Source organism: Pseudophryne corroboree, chromosome 1, assembly GCF_028390025.1.
Source record: "Pseudophryne corroboree isolate aPseCor3 chromosome 1, aPseCor3.hap2, whole genome shotgun sequence".
Taxonomy (NCBI): Eukaryota; Metazoa; Chordata; class Amphibia; order Anura; family Myobatrachidae; genus Pseudophryne; species Pseudophryne corroboree.
The window spans coordinates 1,184,335,349-1,184,351,972 of record NC_086444.1 but is presented as its reverse complement, the minus strand read 5'-3'; the positions used below and the strand labels follow the sequence as shown (position 1 = coordinate 1,184,351,972).

The window sequence follows — 16,624 nt, the reverse complement described above, 5'->3', positions numbered from 1 at the left end:
TCCCCACCCACCTGAGCTGTTTGAAATCGTCACAGCCCACCTGTATGAATCAACCTATGACCTTTTGTTGTGATACAGGGTCGAATTCCTTCATCCAATGGACAATGGGATTGTAGGGACTATGAGATTGCATTGTGTGTGGGGCATAAATAGGCAGGCCGACCACATCCAGCTCTCACTCTTCAACGGTTCTCATTGCTGAAAATCGGGTGCTGGATGTCCAGGCGCATGCGATCGTTTACCCTGTGCGTAAGTTTCTCTCCGTAATCATTGTCTTTCTGTGAGCCAATTTCTCTCATCTCTCTCCGTCTCTCTCTCTCTCTTTCCCTTCTCTTTCTCTCGTATCTCCCCTAGACTAGTATTGTATTGTATTAGATAGTATTGTATTTTGGTTAGGAAGTCTCTGTTATATTGTAGTGTATCATTTGTACTGTTATCCCCTTTTACAAGTATATTAGATATAATACAGTTAATAGGCTTTGGACCCTAAACCAGTATCTGTGTATTTTTCTATAGTGTTAAGTGTTCACTTGAGCGTCGGTGACGCTCAAGCAGCTTTGTAGTTAGTCAGGTTACACAAGGTTGCACTTACACCCTGTACTCACATTAAGGTATTCCGTGTATTTCATTGGTATAAGGTTTAGACATAAAGGTATAGCGTTGTGAGCGTCTGCGCTGCTGGTGATCTCCTCGTGGTCTCGAGCGTCCGCTACGCCATAGCGAATCATTACTCTAGTCATAGCCAATAACGTGTCCTGTGATCACTGGGCCGTGAGCGAACGTGACGCTTGAGCGTCTCGCCTACGGCTGAGCGATCGTTACGCAACTAGCGTACCATTACGGTACTTCTTAAGTAAACAGCGTACAGTGTTCTTAGACTTCATAAAGGGTTGTTTATACGACAAGGGAATTTAGAATTGTCAATTGGGGACTCGTCCTATCCTTCTCATATCTGCACTAGGTAGATCAGCAGACATTATCCCCCCAGCAAAGGGTGGGAGGTTGTCTCGCAGTGCTGACGGGATAAGCGTCTGCTTCGCTTAGATAAAGAGTGCTGAAGGAATCCGGGAACCGGAAGTAAGAACAAAACGCTTGTGTCTTTTAAAACTGTTTTATTTCTCTTCTGTCTTGCGTATACACGCACGCATACATTTATCTGCATTTCTTTTTCAAATTTCGTATATCACTATTCCTGTTTGCCAAGTTTTATAGTTGATAGAAAGTGCTAAAAGAGATTTGCTGTTATTTCATATTAGAGGTAATAGTTAAAGTATAGACCAACACACGGCTTGTCTGGGAGATAAGACAGTCAGTGTGGTGTGCGGTAGATGATCAGGGATCACCTACATTGATAAAGGTAGAAATTGTGTTACGGTGGATCTTTGTTTTGCGTACACGTGTCCCTAACAAAAGACTTGCGTACGCAATCCAAACGGCAGACGCACGCAGCGTACATTACGCAACGTAGCGTCTGGTTACGCAACGTAGCTCAAGTCACGAAAAGTTGAATTAGCGCAAAGCGATAATTAGCGCAAAGGCGATAAGTAACGCACAGCGGTAAATAACGCAAATCTATTTTTGGAAAAATCTGAAATTTAGTTTAACAGATCCTGCTCCTAATTGGTAACACTGTTGGACTGAAGACAATTTCTGCGCAGAAATAGATATAGAAACAAAGTGTACATGTGTTGAGTGAGTGTGTTTTTATTACATAAGTTTATATAACTTAAAGAGGTTGAACCAAAAGGAAAGTCGGGTACTCGTCAAGGGACACACGTGTAAGTGACATATACGGTGGCTAGGGAGGCATCCTTGGTTAAATAATATTTGAGCATTAGAGTATAGCGGACCATAAGGTAACAGACCAGGAGGTCATAAGGTAACAGACCAGGAGGTCATTAACAGACGGTAACAGACCAGGAGGTCATAAGGTAACAGGTAAAATAGACAAAGAGGTCCGCTATAAAAGTCCAGTGGCACAACGCCTGGGGTGTTGGTGCAGAACCCATATAGGCCATAAGCTCTTGCTGAAGGAATCGCGGCCGGAAACATCGATTCCATTGATCTTTCAGTACATGACAAGTAGTGCTTATGTACTGAACGATTGGACCACACGTAATTGTGTGCAGTAGTTAGTAATCTGACCTAATACCATTAGAGTAAAGTGGTCACAAACGCTATTTGTACATTCTGACGTGATTTGTGTAATTTTTTATTTTTGGAAGGGAAGTTCGCTGGTCACTCAGGAACTATCTAACAACCCCAACTTTACTGGAAAGAGTAAGTGTCCTTCGGGTAACCCTCATATGTTCCAGTAAACAGAAGGTTCACAGGGGCCCTGGGTTGGGTACAGCAGCTCTGGTTACAGTTATTGCAGTACTGGCCAACGTGGGCGAGAAGTAAGTGGGGTACTTGGTAAACCGCCACCGCCGGCCTGCCCAGGACATCTTGGTTTGTTTGTAAGGGTTCGCTGAAAACCTTGAGATAAAGATCCAAGGAGGAATAAGCAACACCTGCAGAATTATGGGGGCCATTTGTTCAGGTAGGGGGCGATCAACCTCGGTTCGGGTTGATTCAGAGAACCGACCCGTTGGGTCGGCAAGGTACATCATGTGTGAAAAATACGGAAGTCACACAGAATCTTTATGTGATGAATGGGAGAGAATGACTGTACAAGACAGGGACAAAGTCCCAAGAATAGGTAGCTTCAGTCCAGAAGTGTTACAAAATTTAAGGAGGAGGATATGTCTCATTGAACCAACAAAGAGACGAAGTAAACATTATGATTATGTGCAGTTAGGGCAACAGGAAGGTGAATTACAAAGAGAGTCAATTGACTTTTCTGAATCTTATCTTGAGAGGAGAGACATGGCATCGGGGAGGATTATGGTTGCGGAGAAAAGCACAAGGTTGAACAATAAAAACGCTCTTAGCAACTGTAGTATAGATTATAAGAATAAGTGTAATAACTGTAACAATGATTATTGTAATACTGTTGAATGTACAACTATTAACCTATGCAAGTTGCACCCCATGTCAAACTTCCCTCAGGAATACAAACAAGAAAGTGAGCCCAGAACGATGTCAGCACCTCTTCCAGCAACCATCACAAAAGCCATCCAGGTGGACGCGACCAAATTGGTAAAGGCAATAATCAAACCCCCTAACGGAGGGTCAGGTGAGGTCGTGTCCACAGGTACGTACAATGTTTTATATCACGCACAAACAGATGTACCCCAAAATATAAGACCAACACAAGATGATGTAACTGAGCTCGATCTGGCCAGGGTGATCTCAGTCCCCAATGGGAAGACTGACGATCAGGGAATCATTCCCGTCAAGGACAGTGCAATGCGCTGTCTCTGGTCCCGGACCGAATTGAGATCAATTGTGTCTGAATTTCCTGATCCTAGGAAAAATCTAGTCAAATGTCAAAAGTTTATTAAAGAACTAGGAAACGCCACAGAACCCACCAACAAAGAATGGCGGACAGTGCTGAGGGCATGTTTGCCCTCCAGTGTTGACCCTGAAAAGTTCATTGCTGATTGTAAATTAAACACGGAGGTACCTTGTATGGAAGAACACAATCAGGAATGTATTAGGCAGATTAACCGACAGTTAGGAATATATTTCCCAGCTGCTGTCAAGTGGAATGACATTCTCTCCATAAGGCAAAACGAAAGGGAAAATGTTTCTAATTATTTCAATCGAGCACTGCAAATAATGGCTAGAAACACTGGGATCGCAGACATCAAGGCAAATGCACAACATAAAGAAATAGCGGTTAAGGTATTAATGAATGGTTTAAAGGATGAATTAAAAACAAGGGTACAGACCACCAACCCAAACTGGAGAGATATCTCGGTGACCGCACTAAGAGAGGCCGTCATTAATCATGATCAGAATATCACCAGATACAGAGAGTCACAAAGAGATGAGTTAATGGCAGCAAATATACAGGCCCAAAACACAAGACCACCCCAACAAAAGCCCCACACCCCTGTGAGAAATCCAGATATGGAAGTCTGTTACAATTGTCATAAAAAGGGACACTTTGCAAGAGATTGTAGATCAAGAGAAAGACAACACCATAATCATAAAACCCAAGGAATCAGGGAAGTACAGGGGAAACGATTGATGATGATGAGCATCCGAGCGTTTGAGGAGGCATCAAATCAACCAAAACCTCAGGTCATTGACACGTGGAGGAAGCCCAGGATTTGTTATCATTGTAGGAGAGAAGGGCATTATGCTAGCAACTGTAATAACCCACATAAAGTTAGACCCCCTAGACCAAGAAATGAGCAAAATTACAATACACACCATTATAATCAGGGATCACATAGGCAGGAAAGGTGATTATTAGGAATGGAGGCAAGCCTGAGGTAACGGTTAATAAAGTGGGAGGTCATTCACTGAAGACACAGGAATGACCAGGTGAAAAGTTGTAAATGTATTTGTGAAAAATGTTTTTTTTTTCTCTCTCTCTCTCTATCCCCATCTCTGACTAGTATTGGTAAGAATTCACACATTACATATCCACTTGGTCCTTGCAGAAGTCTACCAAACCCCAGCATGACCTCCGCCACAATGTATTTCTGGCCAGATACAGACAGTGGAGTAATGCAGGTGCTGGTGGGGAGGGACTGCTCAAGGAGACCAGTAGACACATAGATATGACAGCCTAATAAGTCTGACAATGTTTTTTCTAATGCTAACAATGTTTTCTTAATGTTGACAATGTTTAAAAATGTTTTGTTTCTCTTTTCTCATTGGTGGTTATTGTCGAGTTATGTAATGTATATATGCACATGAATTGTTCTCTACCTCTTTTGTTGTTTTTTTTTGTTGTCTCTCTCTTCCCACTCATGTTTCCATGGTTTAAAGATGCTATGTCACCCCTCAGTTGGACCAATGGTAATGCCAGATTTTTGCTCCTTACAGAAAGATCGTCGGTTGGGAAGGAATATTGCATCACCAGAATGTTCGTTTGGAAGACTGAGAGACAGCACCTTTGAGAAGACAGCAGAACAAGAAGAACAACAAGACGAGAGAACTTATTATCGTAACAAGTTCTCTCCCCCTCAAACTGTTTTCTTATACCCCCTTTACAAATTTCTTCTTTTCTCCTCCTGTAAGATGGACTTGCCCCAAGAGACTGCAATATGGATTTTCCCGTTAACCAGGATGTTGACCAGAGCAGTCTGTTTCGGTGAGAGTACCAGTGAGGTCGAGAAAGGATCCAGAAAGGTTCTAATGACTGAGACGGAGGTGTAAATTTCCAATAGCAACCCAATCACCAAGCAAAGGCGAGTACCGGGCACGATCTAACAACCATGTTATCTGTAAACATTTTCTTTGAAGGATTGTTAGCTCAAAAAGAAAATTGTATCTGTAGGCTCTGTGATAATCTGGTTGAAGATGGATGCATAAAGAAATGCCAATCCAGTTTTAATATCCATATGGACCGGCATCCATTGAGTGACTATCACTCTTTAGTGGGTAACGTGTTAAACCAAACAGATTGTTGGGTATGCTCTCAAGTACCTCAGGGTCATAGCAAATCAGGGCTAGTACCATTTCCTTTAACGTTAGGGGAGGTACTTGAGCTAAGTGGTGGGAGACCGGTGGACCGGAGGTTTAATATCTCCAGCCCTCCTAGTTTGAAGCTCCACCAATACCATGTGGATAGGTCCCTCTTATGTTTCAATATCTCCAATCCCAGAAAACCGGGAAATTGGGAAGTGTCATGGAGCAACCTTACCATGACCTTTTCACACAGAGCAGATAGAATGCCTACAGACACAGAGCTCGTACGCCACATAGCCAGTAGAGGAAAATCTTTCCGGTATCGATATACCTTAGGAAATAGGATTACTAGAGTTGGAGAGGTATCACCAGGATACTGTGCACATATCGTACAAACTGATACGTGCATTAAGCAGATGGAAGAATTAGGGTCAGGAGATTTCACCTGGAAGGTTTGTAACATGGTCATGTCCTTCTCCGTCCCATATGTTCTCCCCGATGATGCATATTTCATATGCGGGAGAAAGGCGTACAAGTGGCTTGCCCCAAACTCTGAAGGATTGTGTTATATTGGAAAAGTATTGCCTGAAGTGATGACTGTTACACATGACAAAATGAAGGACATACACCGTGGTGCCCAAGCTCCTTATACTCACACTCATTACGAGCACCGAGTTAAAAGACAACTGTCAGAAAGGTTAGAGCATCCGGCCTCTGATCTTATCCATGAATCCACCGGGATTCAGGTTCTGGTAGCGTTAGATTTCACTCGCACCGCTCGAGGAGTGATGAATTATAGATACATTTCCGCACTCGCCAATTTGTTAGATAATATCACTGAAATGTATGATGACACGTTTAGATACACTGGAAGAGAACTTCAAGCTTACAAAACGGAACTAGTTCAGCATAGGATGCTTCTTAATTATCTTACAGCAGTAACAGGCGGATATTGTGTTACATTGGCAACACAGTACGGCATAAAGTGTTGCACGTATATCACGAATAGCACCGAGGATCCGGTAGAGGTCATAGACCAAAAGATGGACGACATTCTCCAATTGAAGTGGGAATTTCGCCGAAAACACAATCTCACCCTTGCTGCTGTAGGTAATGAGCTGACTGGTTGGGTGTCATGGTTGAACCCGCGAAATTGGTTCTCCGGTTTAGGAGACTGGGCTCAAGGAGTCATAATGGATGTTGGAAAGTTTCTACTATGTATCTTAGGTGTCATTATATCGATTGGATTGATATTTAGATGCGGGCAGGCTTTAATGAGGTGCAAACAAAGTACAAAAGTGATGAGCTTGAGGAGTGTGGAAACCGTAATTAACCTGGATTTGATTTATGACCCAATGATAGAAACCAGGATGTGATGAAAATGCGATTATACGGTCCGTTTCTTTCACCTGTTTTTCTGCTTTTCTCCAAGATACAAAGACCCCCTTGGACGAGGAAGTTGACGAGACGCTATACAGACAACAGACAAGCACCAAAGATGAAGTTTTGACCACTTGAGAAATGGACACTTGATGAACTTTGCCATGGATCCCCAGTTTCCCTAGTACATTTAAACTCACGCTAGCCCAACATTTTTTTGTAAATCCGATGGCTCTGACAAAGCTATTTGCTCATGCCCAAGGAGCAATACAGCGCAAAGAAGACGACTCTCAACAGATACCGAACACAACTTCGACGACAGATGTACATTTCCCTGACATAGAATATCATTGCATTTTCCATAAGTGTTCTTTATCTTCATCTCTACAACCCTCAGGTAATGACACACATAGACGATAGGGAATACAGGCACAGATATCAGCAACCACATACCTCCCCCATTCATGTATCATCAACTAAAATGTGCTCCCCATTTTGTTCAAAATCCGAAAAGAGCTCGGTAAAGTTTGACAGCCCATCCACAGACCTGTACCACAGGATAAGAAGGAATTCAAATGTATACTTCGCAATACCTCGAAGCTTGATTTACAACACGTACGGCACGATGATACATGACCCTCCAAACATGGACTCATACACACATGCTTCTGCTATCACACTAGGTCATACCCTCTTCACACCTACTCCTCTCTCCTCCCTCACCCAACCATGGAAATGAATTAACCCCTGACATATATTTTTCTCCTTTTGAAATGTTTTAGAAGGTGGCAGTTATTATTGACTGCCAAAGGGTGGACTGTCAAAGTCAGAAAAATATCCCCATACACGTTGCCATATTTGCACCGCACACTGGTCCGTGCTGCGCATGCGTACGCTCTCCCGTGAAGGCGCATACCCGCAATAGCGTGCACTCGCAGGCGCGGTATGCGTATTTACGGTAGAGTTTATGTAGTCGTAGCGTGCGACTCATTCGTTACATATTTTCACAATTAATGTAGTTTATAGATCATGATCCCTTTGATAGTTTCTGACAGTTTGGTTAATATAGAAGGTCCCTGAGCTAAGGAATCCCTCTTTGTATCGTACGAAGGGTCTAACAGGAATCATACAGCAGTGTTTGGTACCCATCGGAAGAGTATTTAATTAGCAATATTCCGGTGTTGGTTTGGAGCGTATTAATCGCTCGTGCGAATAGTTATGGACATAAGAAGTTTATGTCCATTTCTATTATTTACTCATACTCAGGTATGCGGCGGGAAACTTAGTTCCCCACCCACCTGAGCTGTTTGAAATCGTCACAGCCCACCTGTATGAATCAACCTATGACCTTTTGTTGTGATACAGGGTCGAATTCCTTCATCCAATGGACAATGGGATTGTAGGGACTATGAGATTGCATTGTGTGTGGGGCATAAATAGGCAGGCCGACCACATCCAGCTCTCACTCTTCAACGGTTCTCATTGCTGAAAATCGGGTGCTGGATGTCCAGGCGCATGCGATCGTTTACCCTGTGCGTAAGTTTCTCTCCGTAATCATTGTCTTTCTGTGAGCCAATTTCTCTCATCTCTCTCCGTCTCTCTCTCTCTCTTTCCCTTCTCTTTCTCTCGTATCTCCCCTAGACTAGTATTGTATTGTATTAGATAGTATTGTATTTTGGTTAGGAAGTCTCTGTTATATTGTAGTGTATCATTTGTACTGTTATCCCCTTTTACAAGTATATTAGATATAATACAGTTAATAGGCTTTGGACCCTAAACCAGTATCTGTGTATTTTTCTATAGTGTTAAGTGTTCACTTGAGCGTCGGTGATGCTCAAGCAGCTTTGTAGTTAGTCAGGTTACACAAGGTTGCACTTACACCCTGTACTCACATTAAGGTATTCCGTGTATTTCATTGGTATAAGGTTTAGACATAAAGGTATAGCGTTGTGAGCGTCTGCGCCGCTGGTGATCTCCTCGTGGTCTCGAGCGTCCGCTACGCCATAGCGAATCATTACTCTAGTCATAGCCAATAACGTGTCCTGTGATCACTGGGCCGTGAGCGAACGTGACGCTTGAGCGTCTCGCCTACGGCTGAGCGATCGTTACGCAACTAGCGTACCATTACGGTACTTCTTAAGTAAACAGCGTACAGTGTTCTTAGACTTCATAAAGGGTTGTTTATACGACAAGGGAATTTAGAATTGTCATCCCCAACACTCATCTGCAAAACTCCCTACTCCCCAACACCCATCTGCTACACTCCCCTTCTGCTCCCTGTCACCCATCTGCTACACTCCCCTTCCTGCTCCCCAGCATCCATCTGCTACACTCCCCTTCCTGCTCCCCAACATTTACCAGCTACACTCCCGTTCTGCTCCCCGCCACGCATCTGCTACACTCCTCTTCTGCTCCCCGCCACCCATGTGCTACACTCCCCTTCTGCTCCCCGCCACCCATGTGCTACACTCCCCTTCTGCTCCCCGCCACCCATCTGCTACACTCCCCTTCCTGCTCCCCGGCATCCATCTGCTACACTCCCCTTCCTGCTCCCCAGCATCCATCTGCTACACTCCCCTTCCTGCTCCCCAACATTTACCAGCTACACTCCCCTTCTGCTCCCCGCCACGCATCTGCTACACTCCTCTTCTGCTCCCCGCCACCCATGTGCTACACTCCCCTTCTGCTCCCCGCCACCCATCTGCTACACTCCCCTTCCTGCTCCCCAGCATCCATCTGCTACACTCCCCTTCCTGCTCCCCAGCATCCATCTGCTACACTCCCCTTCCTGCTCCCCAACATTTACCAGCTACACTCCCGTTCTGCTCCCCGCCACCCATGTGCTACACTCCCCTTCTGCTCCCCGCCACCCATGTGCTACACTCCCCTTCTGCTCCCCGCCACCCATGTGCTACACTCCCCTTCTGCTCCCCGCCACCCATCTGCTACACTCCCCTTCCTGCTCCCCGCCACCCATGTGCTACACTCCCCTTCCTGCTCCCCGGCACCCATCTGCTAAACTTCCCTTCCTGCTCCGTGGCACCCAACTTCTACACTCCCCTTCCTGCTCCCCTGCACCCATATGCCACACTCCCCTTCCTGCTCCCCAACATCCATCTGCTACACTCCCCTTCCTGCTCCCCAACATTTACCAGCTACACTCCCCTTCCTGCTCCCCAGCATCCATCTGCTACACTCCCTTCCTGCTCCCCAGCATCCATCTACTACACTCCCTTTCCTGCTCCCCAGCATCCATCTGCTACACTCCCCTTCCTGCTCCCCAGCATCCATCTGCTACACTCCCCTTCCTGCTCCCCAGCATCCATCTGCTACACTCCCCTTCCTGCTCCCCGGGATCCATCTGCTACACTCCCCTTCCTGCTCCCCGGGATCCATCTGCTACACTCCCCTTCCTGCTCCCCGGGATCCATCTGCTACACTCCCCTTCCTGCTCCCCGGGATCCATCTGCTACACTCCCCTTCCTGCTCCCCGGGATCCATCTGCTACACTCCCCTTCCTGCTCCCCGGGATCCATCTGCTACACTCCCCTTCCTGCTCCCCGGGACCCATCTGCTACACTCCCCTTCCTGCTCCCCGGGACCCATCTGCTACACTCCCCTTCCTGCTCCCCAACATTTACCAGCTACAAACCTCCTTCCTGCACCCATCTGCTATACACCCCCTTCCTGCTCCGCAAAACATCCATCAGTTACACTCCTCCTTTCTGCATCCATGCACCCCCTTCTGCTCCCCAACACCTGTCAGCTACCCAGCTCTTTCTTCCATTTGCTACAGACCCCCTTGCTGCCCCCTATGTTTGTTTTCCCCTTCACCTTGCCCCTGGTGCAGCATGCTCTTGCTCCAAGCACCATGGCTCTGTTACACCGCTATCTGTACAATACACATGTTGGGAGGTATTGAACCAGTATTCATGAGCAAATAATAGGGATTACGGATTTGTAAAATGACAGGAGCTGACTGGCTGGTGCGTTATCACCTTGCACTTATCACTGCTTTATCACTTCTCCAGGCTTAATACACCTGCCCCTAGTTCCAAATCACTTGAAATCAGATGCATCACAGTCTGCATCATGCCTCAGTTAGGGGCGGCTGGGGCTGGCAGGAAAGTTGTCCTATACCGCTGTAGCCTGTCCAGGAATACTCTGGACCGATCAGTAAAAAAAAAAAAAAAGAGTGTCTGGTGGAACCCTGATCATGGACATTAAATGTAGCTCCCTGGTGCTTCTGATGTTGTGGTGTATTATTATTATTACATTTTATTTATAAGGTGCCACAAGTGTTTTGCAGCGCCGTACAAAGGGCATACAATAGAACAGTACAGGGAGACAGAACAAAAATCGAGTACAGGTAACTAAGAGCACCACAATTCTCAATACACAATACAGCTTAGATGTAAGTAGCGAGGGAGTAATCAGCATACCAGTAGGGGCTGGTGGCTATCGATAGAGATGAGCCTTTACCAGCAGGAGAATATGCGGGTACAGATGGTCGCTGAGTAGGAGAGAGCTGTAAGTGAAATGTGAGAAGAGGGCCCTGCTCTGAGGAGCTAACAATCTAGTGGGAAGGAGCGACAGACAAATGACATGAGGTGCAAGCAAGCGGGAGGTAGCCTTATGGGAGGATGTAAGCAAAGCAGAGATGGTCAAGGCATATGAGGTAGGGGGTTGGAGGAGCAGCCTCAGGACTAGGTCATGCATCGGAAGGGTACGCTTTGATGAATAGGTGGGTTTTCAATGCCCCTAAGAAGCTTTGCAAGGTCGAGGGGAGTCTAGTGGAGCGTGGGAGCGCATTCCACTGAAGCGGTGCAGCGCGGGCAAAATCTTGAACTCGAGCATGGGAAGCAGTGACCAGGGTAGAGGAGAGGCGACGGTCATTGGCCAACCGTAGGGGGCGGCAAGGAGTATCAAGGGAGAGGAGGTTGGAGATGTAGGGAGCCGTGGAATTAGAGATGGTTTTGTATGTGAGGGTGAGGAGTTTGAAGAGGATTCTGTAGGAAAATGGGAGCCAGCGCAGATTTTGACGAAGGAGAGTGGCAGATGTGGAGCGGTGGGAGAGGAAGATAAGCCTAGTTGCGGAGTTGAGGACAGATTGCAGGGGATCGAGATGGGAGAAAGTGAGGCCAGTGAGGAAAATGTTGCAGTAGTCAAGCCGTGAGATGACCAGTGAGTGGATGATAAGTTTAGTTGCACTCTGGGAGAGAAATGACCTGATGCGAGCAATGTTGCATAGCTGGAACCGACAGGATTGCGCCAGAGCTTGGATGTGGGGTGAAAAGGAGAGGGAGGAATTAAGCATGACGCCCAAGCAGCGGAATTGGGGAACTGGCGAGATGATGGTGTTGTCAACAGTGATGGAGATATTGGTAGGGGGTGTTACTCTGGCTGGGGGAAAGATAATGAGTTCAGTTTTGTCCATGTTGAGCTTCAGAGAGTGCTCAGGCATCCAGGAGGAGATGGCGGAGAGGCAGCTGGAAACCTGAGAGAGGACAGTGGGGCAGAGAGATGGGGGTGCTTTTCCCCCCTCCTGGTATCCCCCAGCACACTAAAAATTAACCATACCTGAACCTATCTGGTAATAGAATTTCAGAGAAATTGGTCGCAATGGGGGACAGATCAGAAGAGGAGAGGTAGAGTTGTGTGTCATCAGCATAGAGGTAGTATTGAAGGCCAAAGGAGTTAATGAGCGCACCCTGGGAAGAGGTGTACAGGGAGAACAGAAGGGGGCCAAGGACAGAACCCTGAGGGACGCAAAGAGGAAGGGTGTGAGGTGGTGACTTTCACCAGGGCAGTCTAGGTGGAGTGGGCGAAAGCCAGATTGTAGGGGATCAAGGATGGAGTTGTCAAAGAGGTAGCTGGTGAGACGGCTGTAAACCAGCAGTTCAAGTAGTTTGGAAGCGAATGGAAGAAGAGAGATAGGGCGGTAGCTAGTGGGTGATGAAGGGTCGAGGTTGTTGTTTTTTTAGAATTGGTGAGACCAGAGCATGTTTGAATAGTGAGGGAAAGATGCCGGTAGAGAGTGATATGTTAAAGAGGTGAGCAAGGTGGGAGCAGCCAGTGAGGGAGGGGAGGGGACTTCCTTGTCTGTAAAGGGGCGGAAGGAGGACAGGGTGGGATAAATGGAGGGTAAGGATGATGGGGGTAGCGGGGCAGCAGAGTGGTGATGGGAGGAGATATGTTGGATTTCCTCAATTTTGGAGAAGAAGGAGGCAAAGTCAGTGGCAGTGAGGGCGGATGGGGTGAAGGAGAGTGTTGAAAGTTTCAAAGAGATGGCGAGGATTGAGAACAGATGAGTGATTGGAAAAAGGATTGCTTGGCGAGGGAGAGAGTGGAGCTGTAGGAGGAGAGAATACACTTGAAGTGGAGGACGTTTGCCAGAGAGTGAGATTTCCTCCAGAAGTGTTCAGCGGAGCATGAACATTTTTGTAAGAATCGTGTTAGTTTGGTGTGCCAGTGTTGGGGTTTAGAGCGGCGGAGGGGGACAGAGGAGAGGGGGGCCACAGAGTGGAGAGCAGAGATTAGGGAAGAGTTATAGAAGGAGGCTGCCTGGTTGGGGCAGGTTATGGTGGAAAGAGGAGAGAGGAAAGTCTTGAGGGAGGACAGGATAGCAGGGTCGAGAGACCCGAGATTGTGTCTGGTGATGGTGGGTCTGGGCGTGGAGAGGATAGGGGAAGATGAGTGGGTGAAAGAAAGCAGATGGTGGTCAGGGAGAGGGAAGGAAGAGTTTGAGAAATCGAAGAGATTACATTGGTGGGTGAAGACAAGGTCAAGGGAGTGACTGAGATTGTGAGTGGGGGTGGAGGTCCATTGAGAAAGTCCTAAGGAGGAGGAAAGGGCAAGAAGATTAGTGAAAGCTGCATTAGTGATGTCAATAGGGATGTTAAAGTCACTGAGGATGATAGAGGGGAGGTCGGAGGAGAGAAAATAGGATTTTAATTACCTACCGGTAAATCCTTTTCTCGAACGTCCTAGTGGATGCTGGGGACTCCGTAAGGACCATGGGGAAAGACGGGCTCCGCAGGAGACATGGGCACTTTAAGAAAGAATATAGGTTCTGGTGTGCACTGGCTCCTCCCTCTATGCCCCTCCTCCAGACCTCAGTTTGATACTGTGCCCAGACGAGCTGGGTGCTTTTCAGTGAGCTCTCCTGAGTTCGCTGAGAGAAAGTATTTTGATAGGATTTTTATTTTCAGGGAGCTCTGCTGGCAACAGACTCCCTGCATCGTGGGACAGAGGGGAGAGAAGCAGCCCTACTCTCTGAAGCTAGGTCCTGCTTCTTAGGCTACTGGACACCATTAGCTCCAGAGGGATCGTACGCAGGATCTCACCCTCGCCGTCCGATCCCAGAGCCGCGCCGCCGTCCCCCTCGCAGAGCCGGAAGACAGAAGCCGGGTGAGTATGAGAAGCAAGAAGACTTCAAATCGGCGGCAGAAGACTCCGTTCTTCACTGAGGTAACGCACAGCACTGCAGCTGTGCGCCATTGCTCCCACACACCTCACATACTCCGGTCACTGTAAGGGTGCAGGACGCAGGGGGGGGCGCCCTGGGCAGCATTTGGATCCTCTTTTTGGCAAAAGTAAACATATATACAGTATGTATGAGCCCCCGTCAAGAAAATGCATATTTAAGCGGGACAGAAGCCCGCCATCGAGGGGGCGGGGCTTCTTCCTCAGCACTCACCAGCGCCATTTTTTCTCCACAGCTCCGCTGAGAGGAAGCTCCCCAGGCTCTCCCCTGCAGATTCACGGTAGAAGAGGGTAAAAAGAGAGGGGGGGCACATAAATTAGGCGCAAAAACACAATATAAACAGCAGCTACTGGGTTAACATTAAGTTACTGTGTTATTCCTGGGTTATAGCGCTGGGGTGTGTGCTGGCATACTCTCTCTCTGTCTCTCCAAAGGGCCTTGTGGGGGAACTGTCTTCAGAGAGGGCATTCCCTGTGTGTGTGGTGTGTCTGTACGCTTGTGTCGACATGTCTGATGAGGAAGGCTATGTGGAAGCAGAGCGGGAGCAAGTGAATGTGCTGTCTCCGCCGACGGCGCCGACACCTGATTGGATGGATATGTGGAAGGTTTTAAATGATAATGTTAATTCCTTGCATAAGAGGTTAGATAAAGCTGAAAGCCTCAGGACAGTCAGGGTCCCAACCCGTGCCTGATCCTATGTCGCAGAGGCCGTCAGGGTCTCAGAAGCACCCACTATCCCAAATTGTTGACACAGATACCGACATGGATTCTGACTCCAGTGTCGATGACGATGATGCAAAGTTACAGCCAAAGTTGGCTAAATCACTCCGATATATGATTATAGCAATTAAGGATGTTTTGCACATCACAGAGGAAACCCCTGTCCCTGACACAAGGGGTTATATGTATAAGGGAAAGAAACCTGAGGTAACTTCCCCCCTCACACGAACTGAATGAGTTATGTGAAAAAGCTTGGGAATCTCCAGATAAAAAAATGCAGTTTCCAAACGGATTCTTATGGCGTATCCTTTCCCGCCAACGGACAGGTTACGATGGGAATCCTCCCCTAGGGTGGACAAAGCTTTAACACGCTTATCCAAAAAGGTAGCCCTGCCGTCCCAGGATACGGCTACCCTCAAGGATGCTGCTGATCGCAAACAGGAGGGTACCCTGAAGTCCATTTATACACATTCAGGTACCTTGCTCAGACCGGCAATCACGTCGGCCTGGGTCTGTAGTGCAGTAGCGGCATGGACTGATACCTTATCAGAGGAGTTGGATACCCTAGATAGGGATACTGTTTTATTGACCCTGGGGCATATTAAAGACGCTGTCCTTTATATGAGAGATGCTCAAAGAGACATTAGTCTACTAGGTTCTAGAATAAATGCTATGTCAATTTCTGCCAGAAGGGTCCTGTGGACTCGGCAATGGACAGGTGATGCCGACTCAAAAAGGCATATGGAGGTTTTACCTTAGAAGGGTGAGGAATTGTTTGGGGAGGGTCTCTCAGACCTGGTCTCCACAGCTACTGCTGGAAAGTCAAACTTTTTGCCATATGTTTCCTCACAGCCTAAGAGAAACAGAAAAACAAGAAAGTCCGAGGTGCGTCCTTTCTTGCCAGAGGCAGGGGCAGAGGAAAGAAGCTGCACAACGCAGCTAGCTCCCAGGAACAGAAGTCCTCCCCGGCCTCTACAAAATCCGCCGCATGACGCTGGGGCTCCACAAGCGGGGCTAGGCCCGGTGGGGGCGCGTCTTCGAAATTTCAGCCACAAGTGGGTTCACTCCCAGTTGGATCCCTGGGCAATAGAGATTGTGTCTCAGGGATACAAGCTGGAATTCGAGGAAATGCCACCTCACCGATACCTCAAATCGGCCCTGCCAGCTTCCCCCCACAAGAGGGAAATAGTGTTAACTGCAATTCTCAAATTGTATCTTCAACAGGTGGTGGTCAAGGTTCCCCTCCTTCAACAAGGAAGGGGTTATTATTCGACCATGTTTGTAGTCCCGAAACTGGACGGTTCGGTCAGACCCATATTGAATTTAAAATCCCTGAACATATACCTGAAAAGGTTCAAGTACAAGATGGAATCGCTGAGAGCGGTCATCGCAAGCCTGGAAGGGGGGGATTTTATGGTGTCTCTGGACATAAAGGATGCATACCTTTATGTCCCCATTTATCCACCTCATCAGGCGTACCTCAGATTTGTGGTACAGGATTGTCATTAC

At 47.2% G+C, this 16,624-nt stretch overlaps 1 protein-coding gene across 2 annotated transcripts in view; it reads right to left on the bottom strand.

The window, feature by feature from the left end:
* Positions 1 to 16,624, bottom strand: part of ANKRD53 (ankyrin repeat domain 53) — a 152,947-nt gene that overhangs the window by 26,555 nt on the left and 109,768 nt on the right. The gene's annotated exons all lie outside the window — the stretch shown is intronic.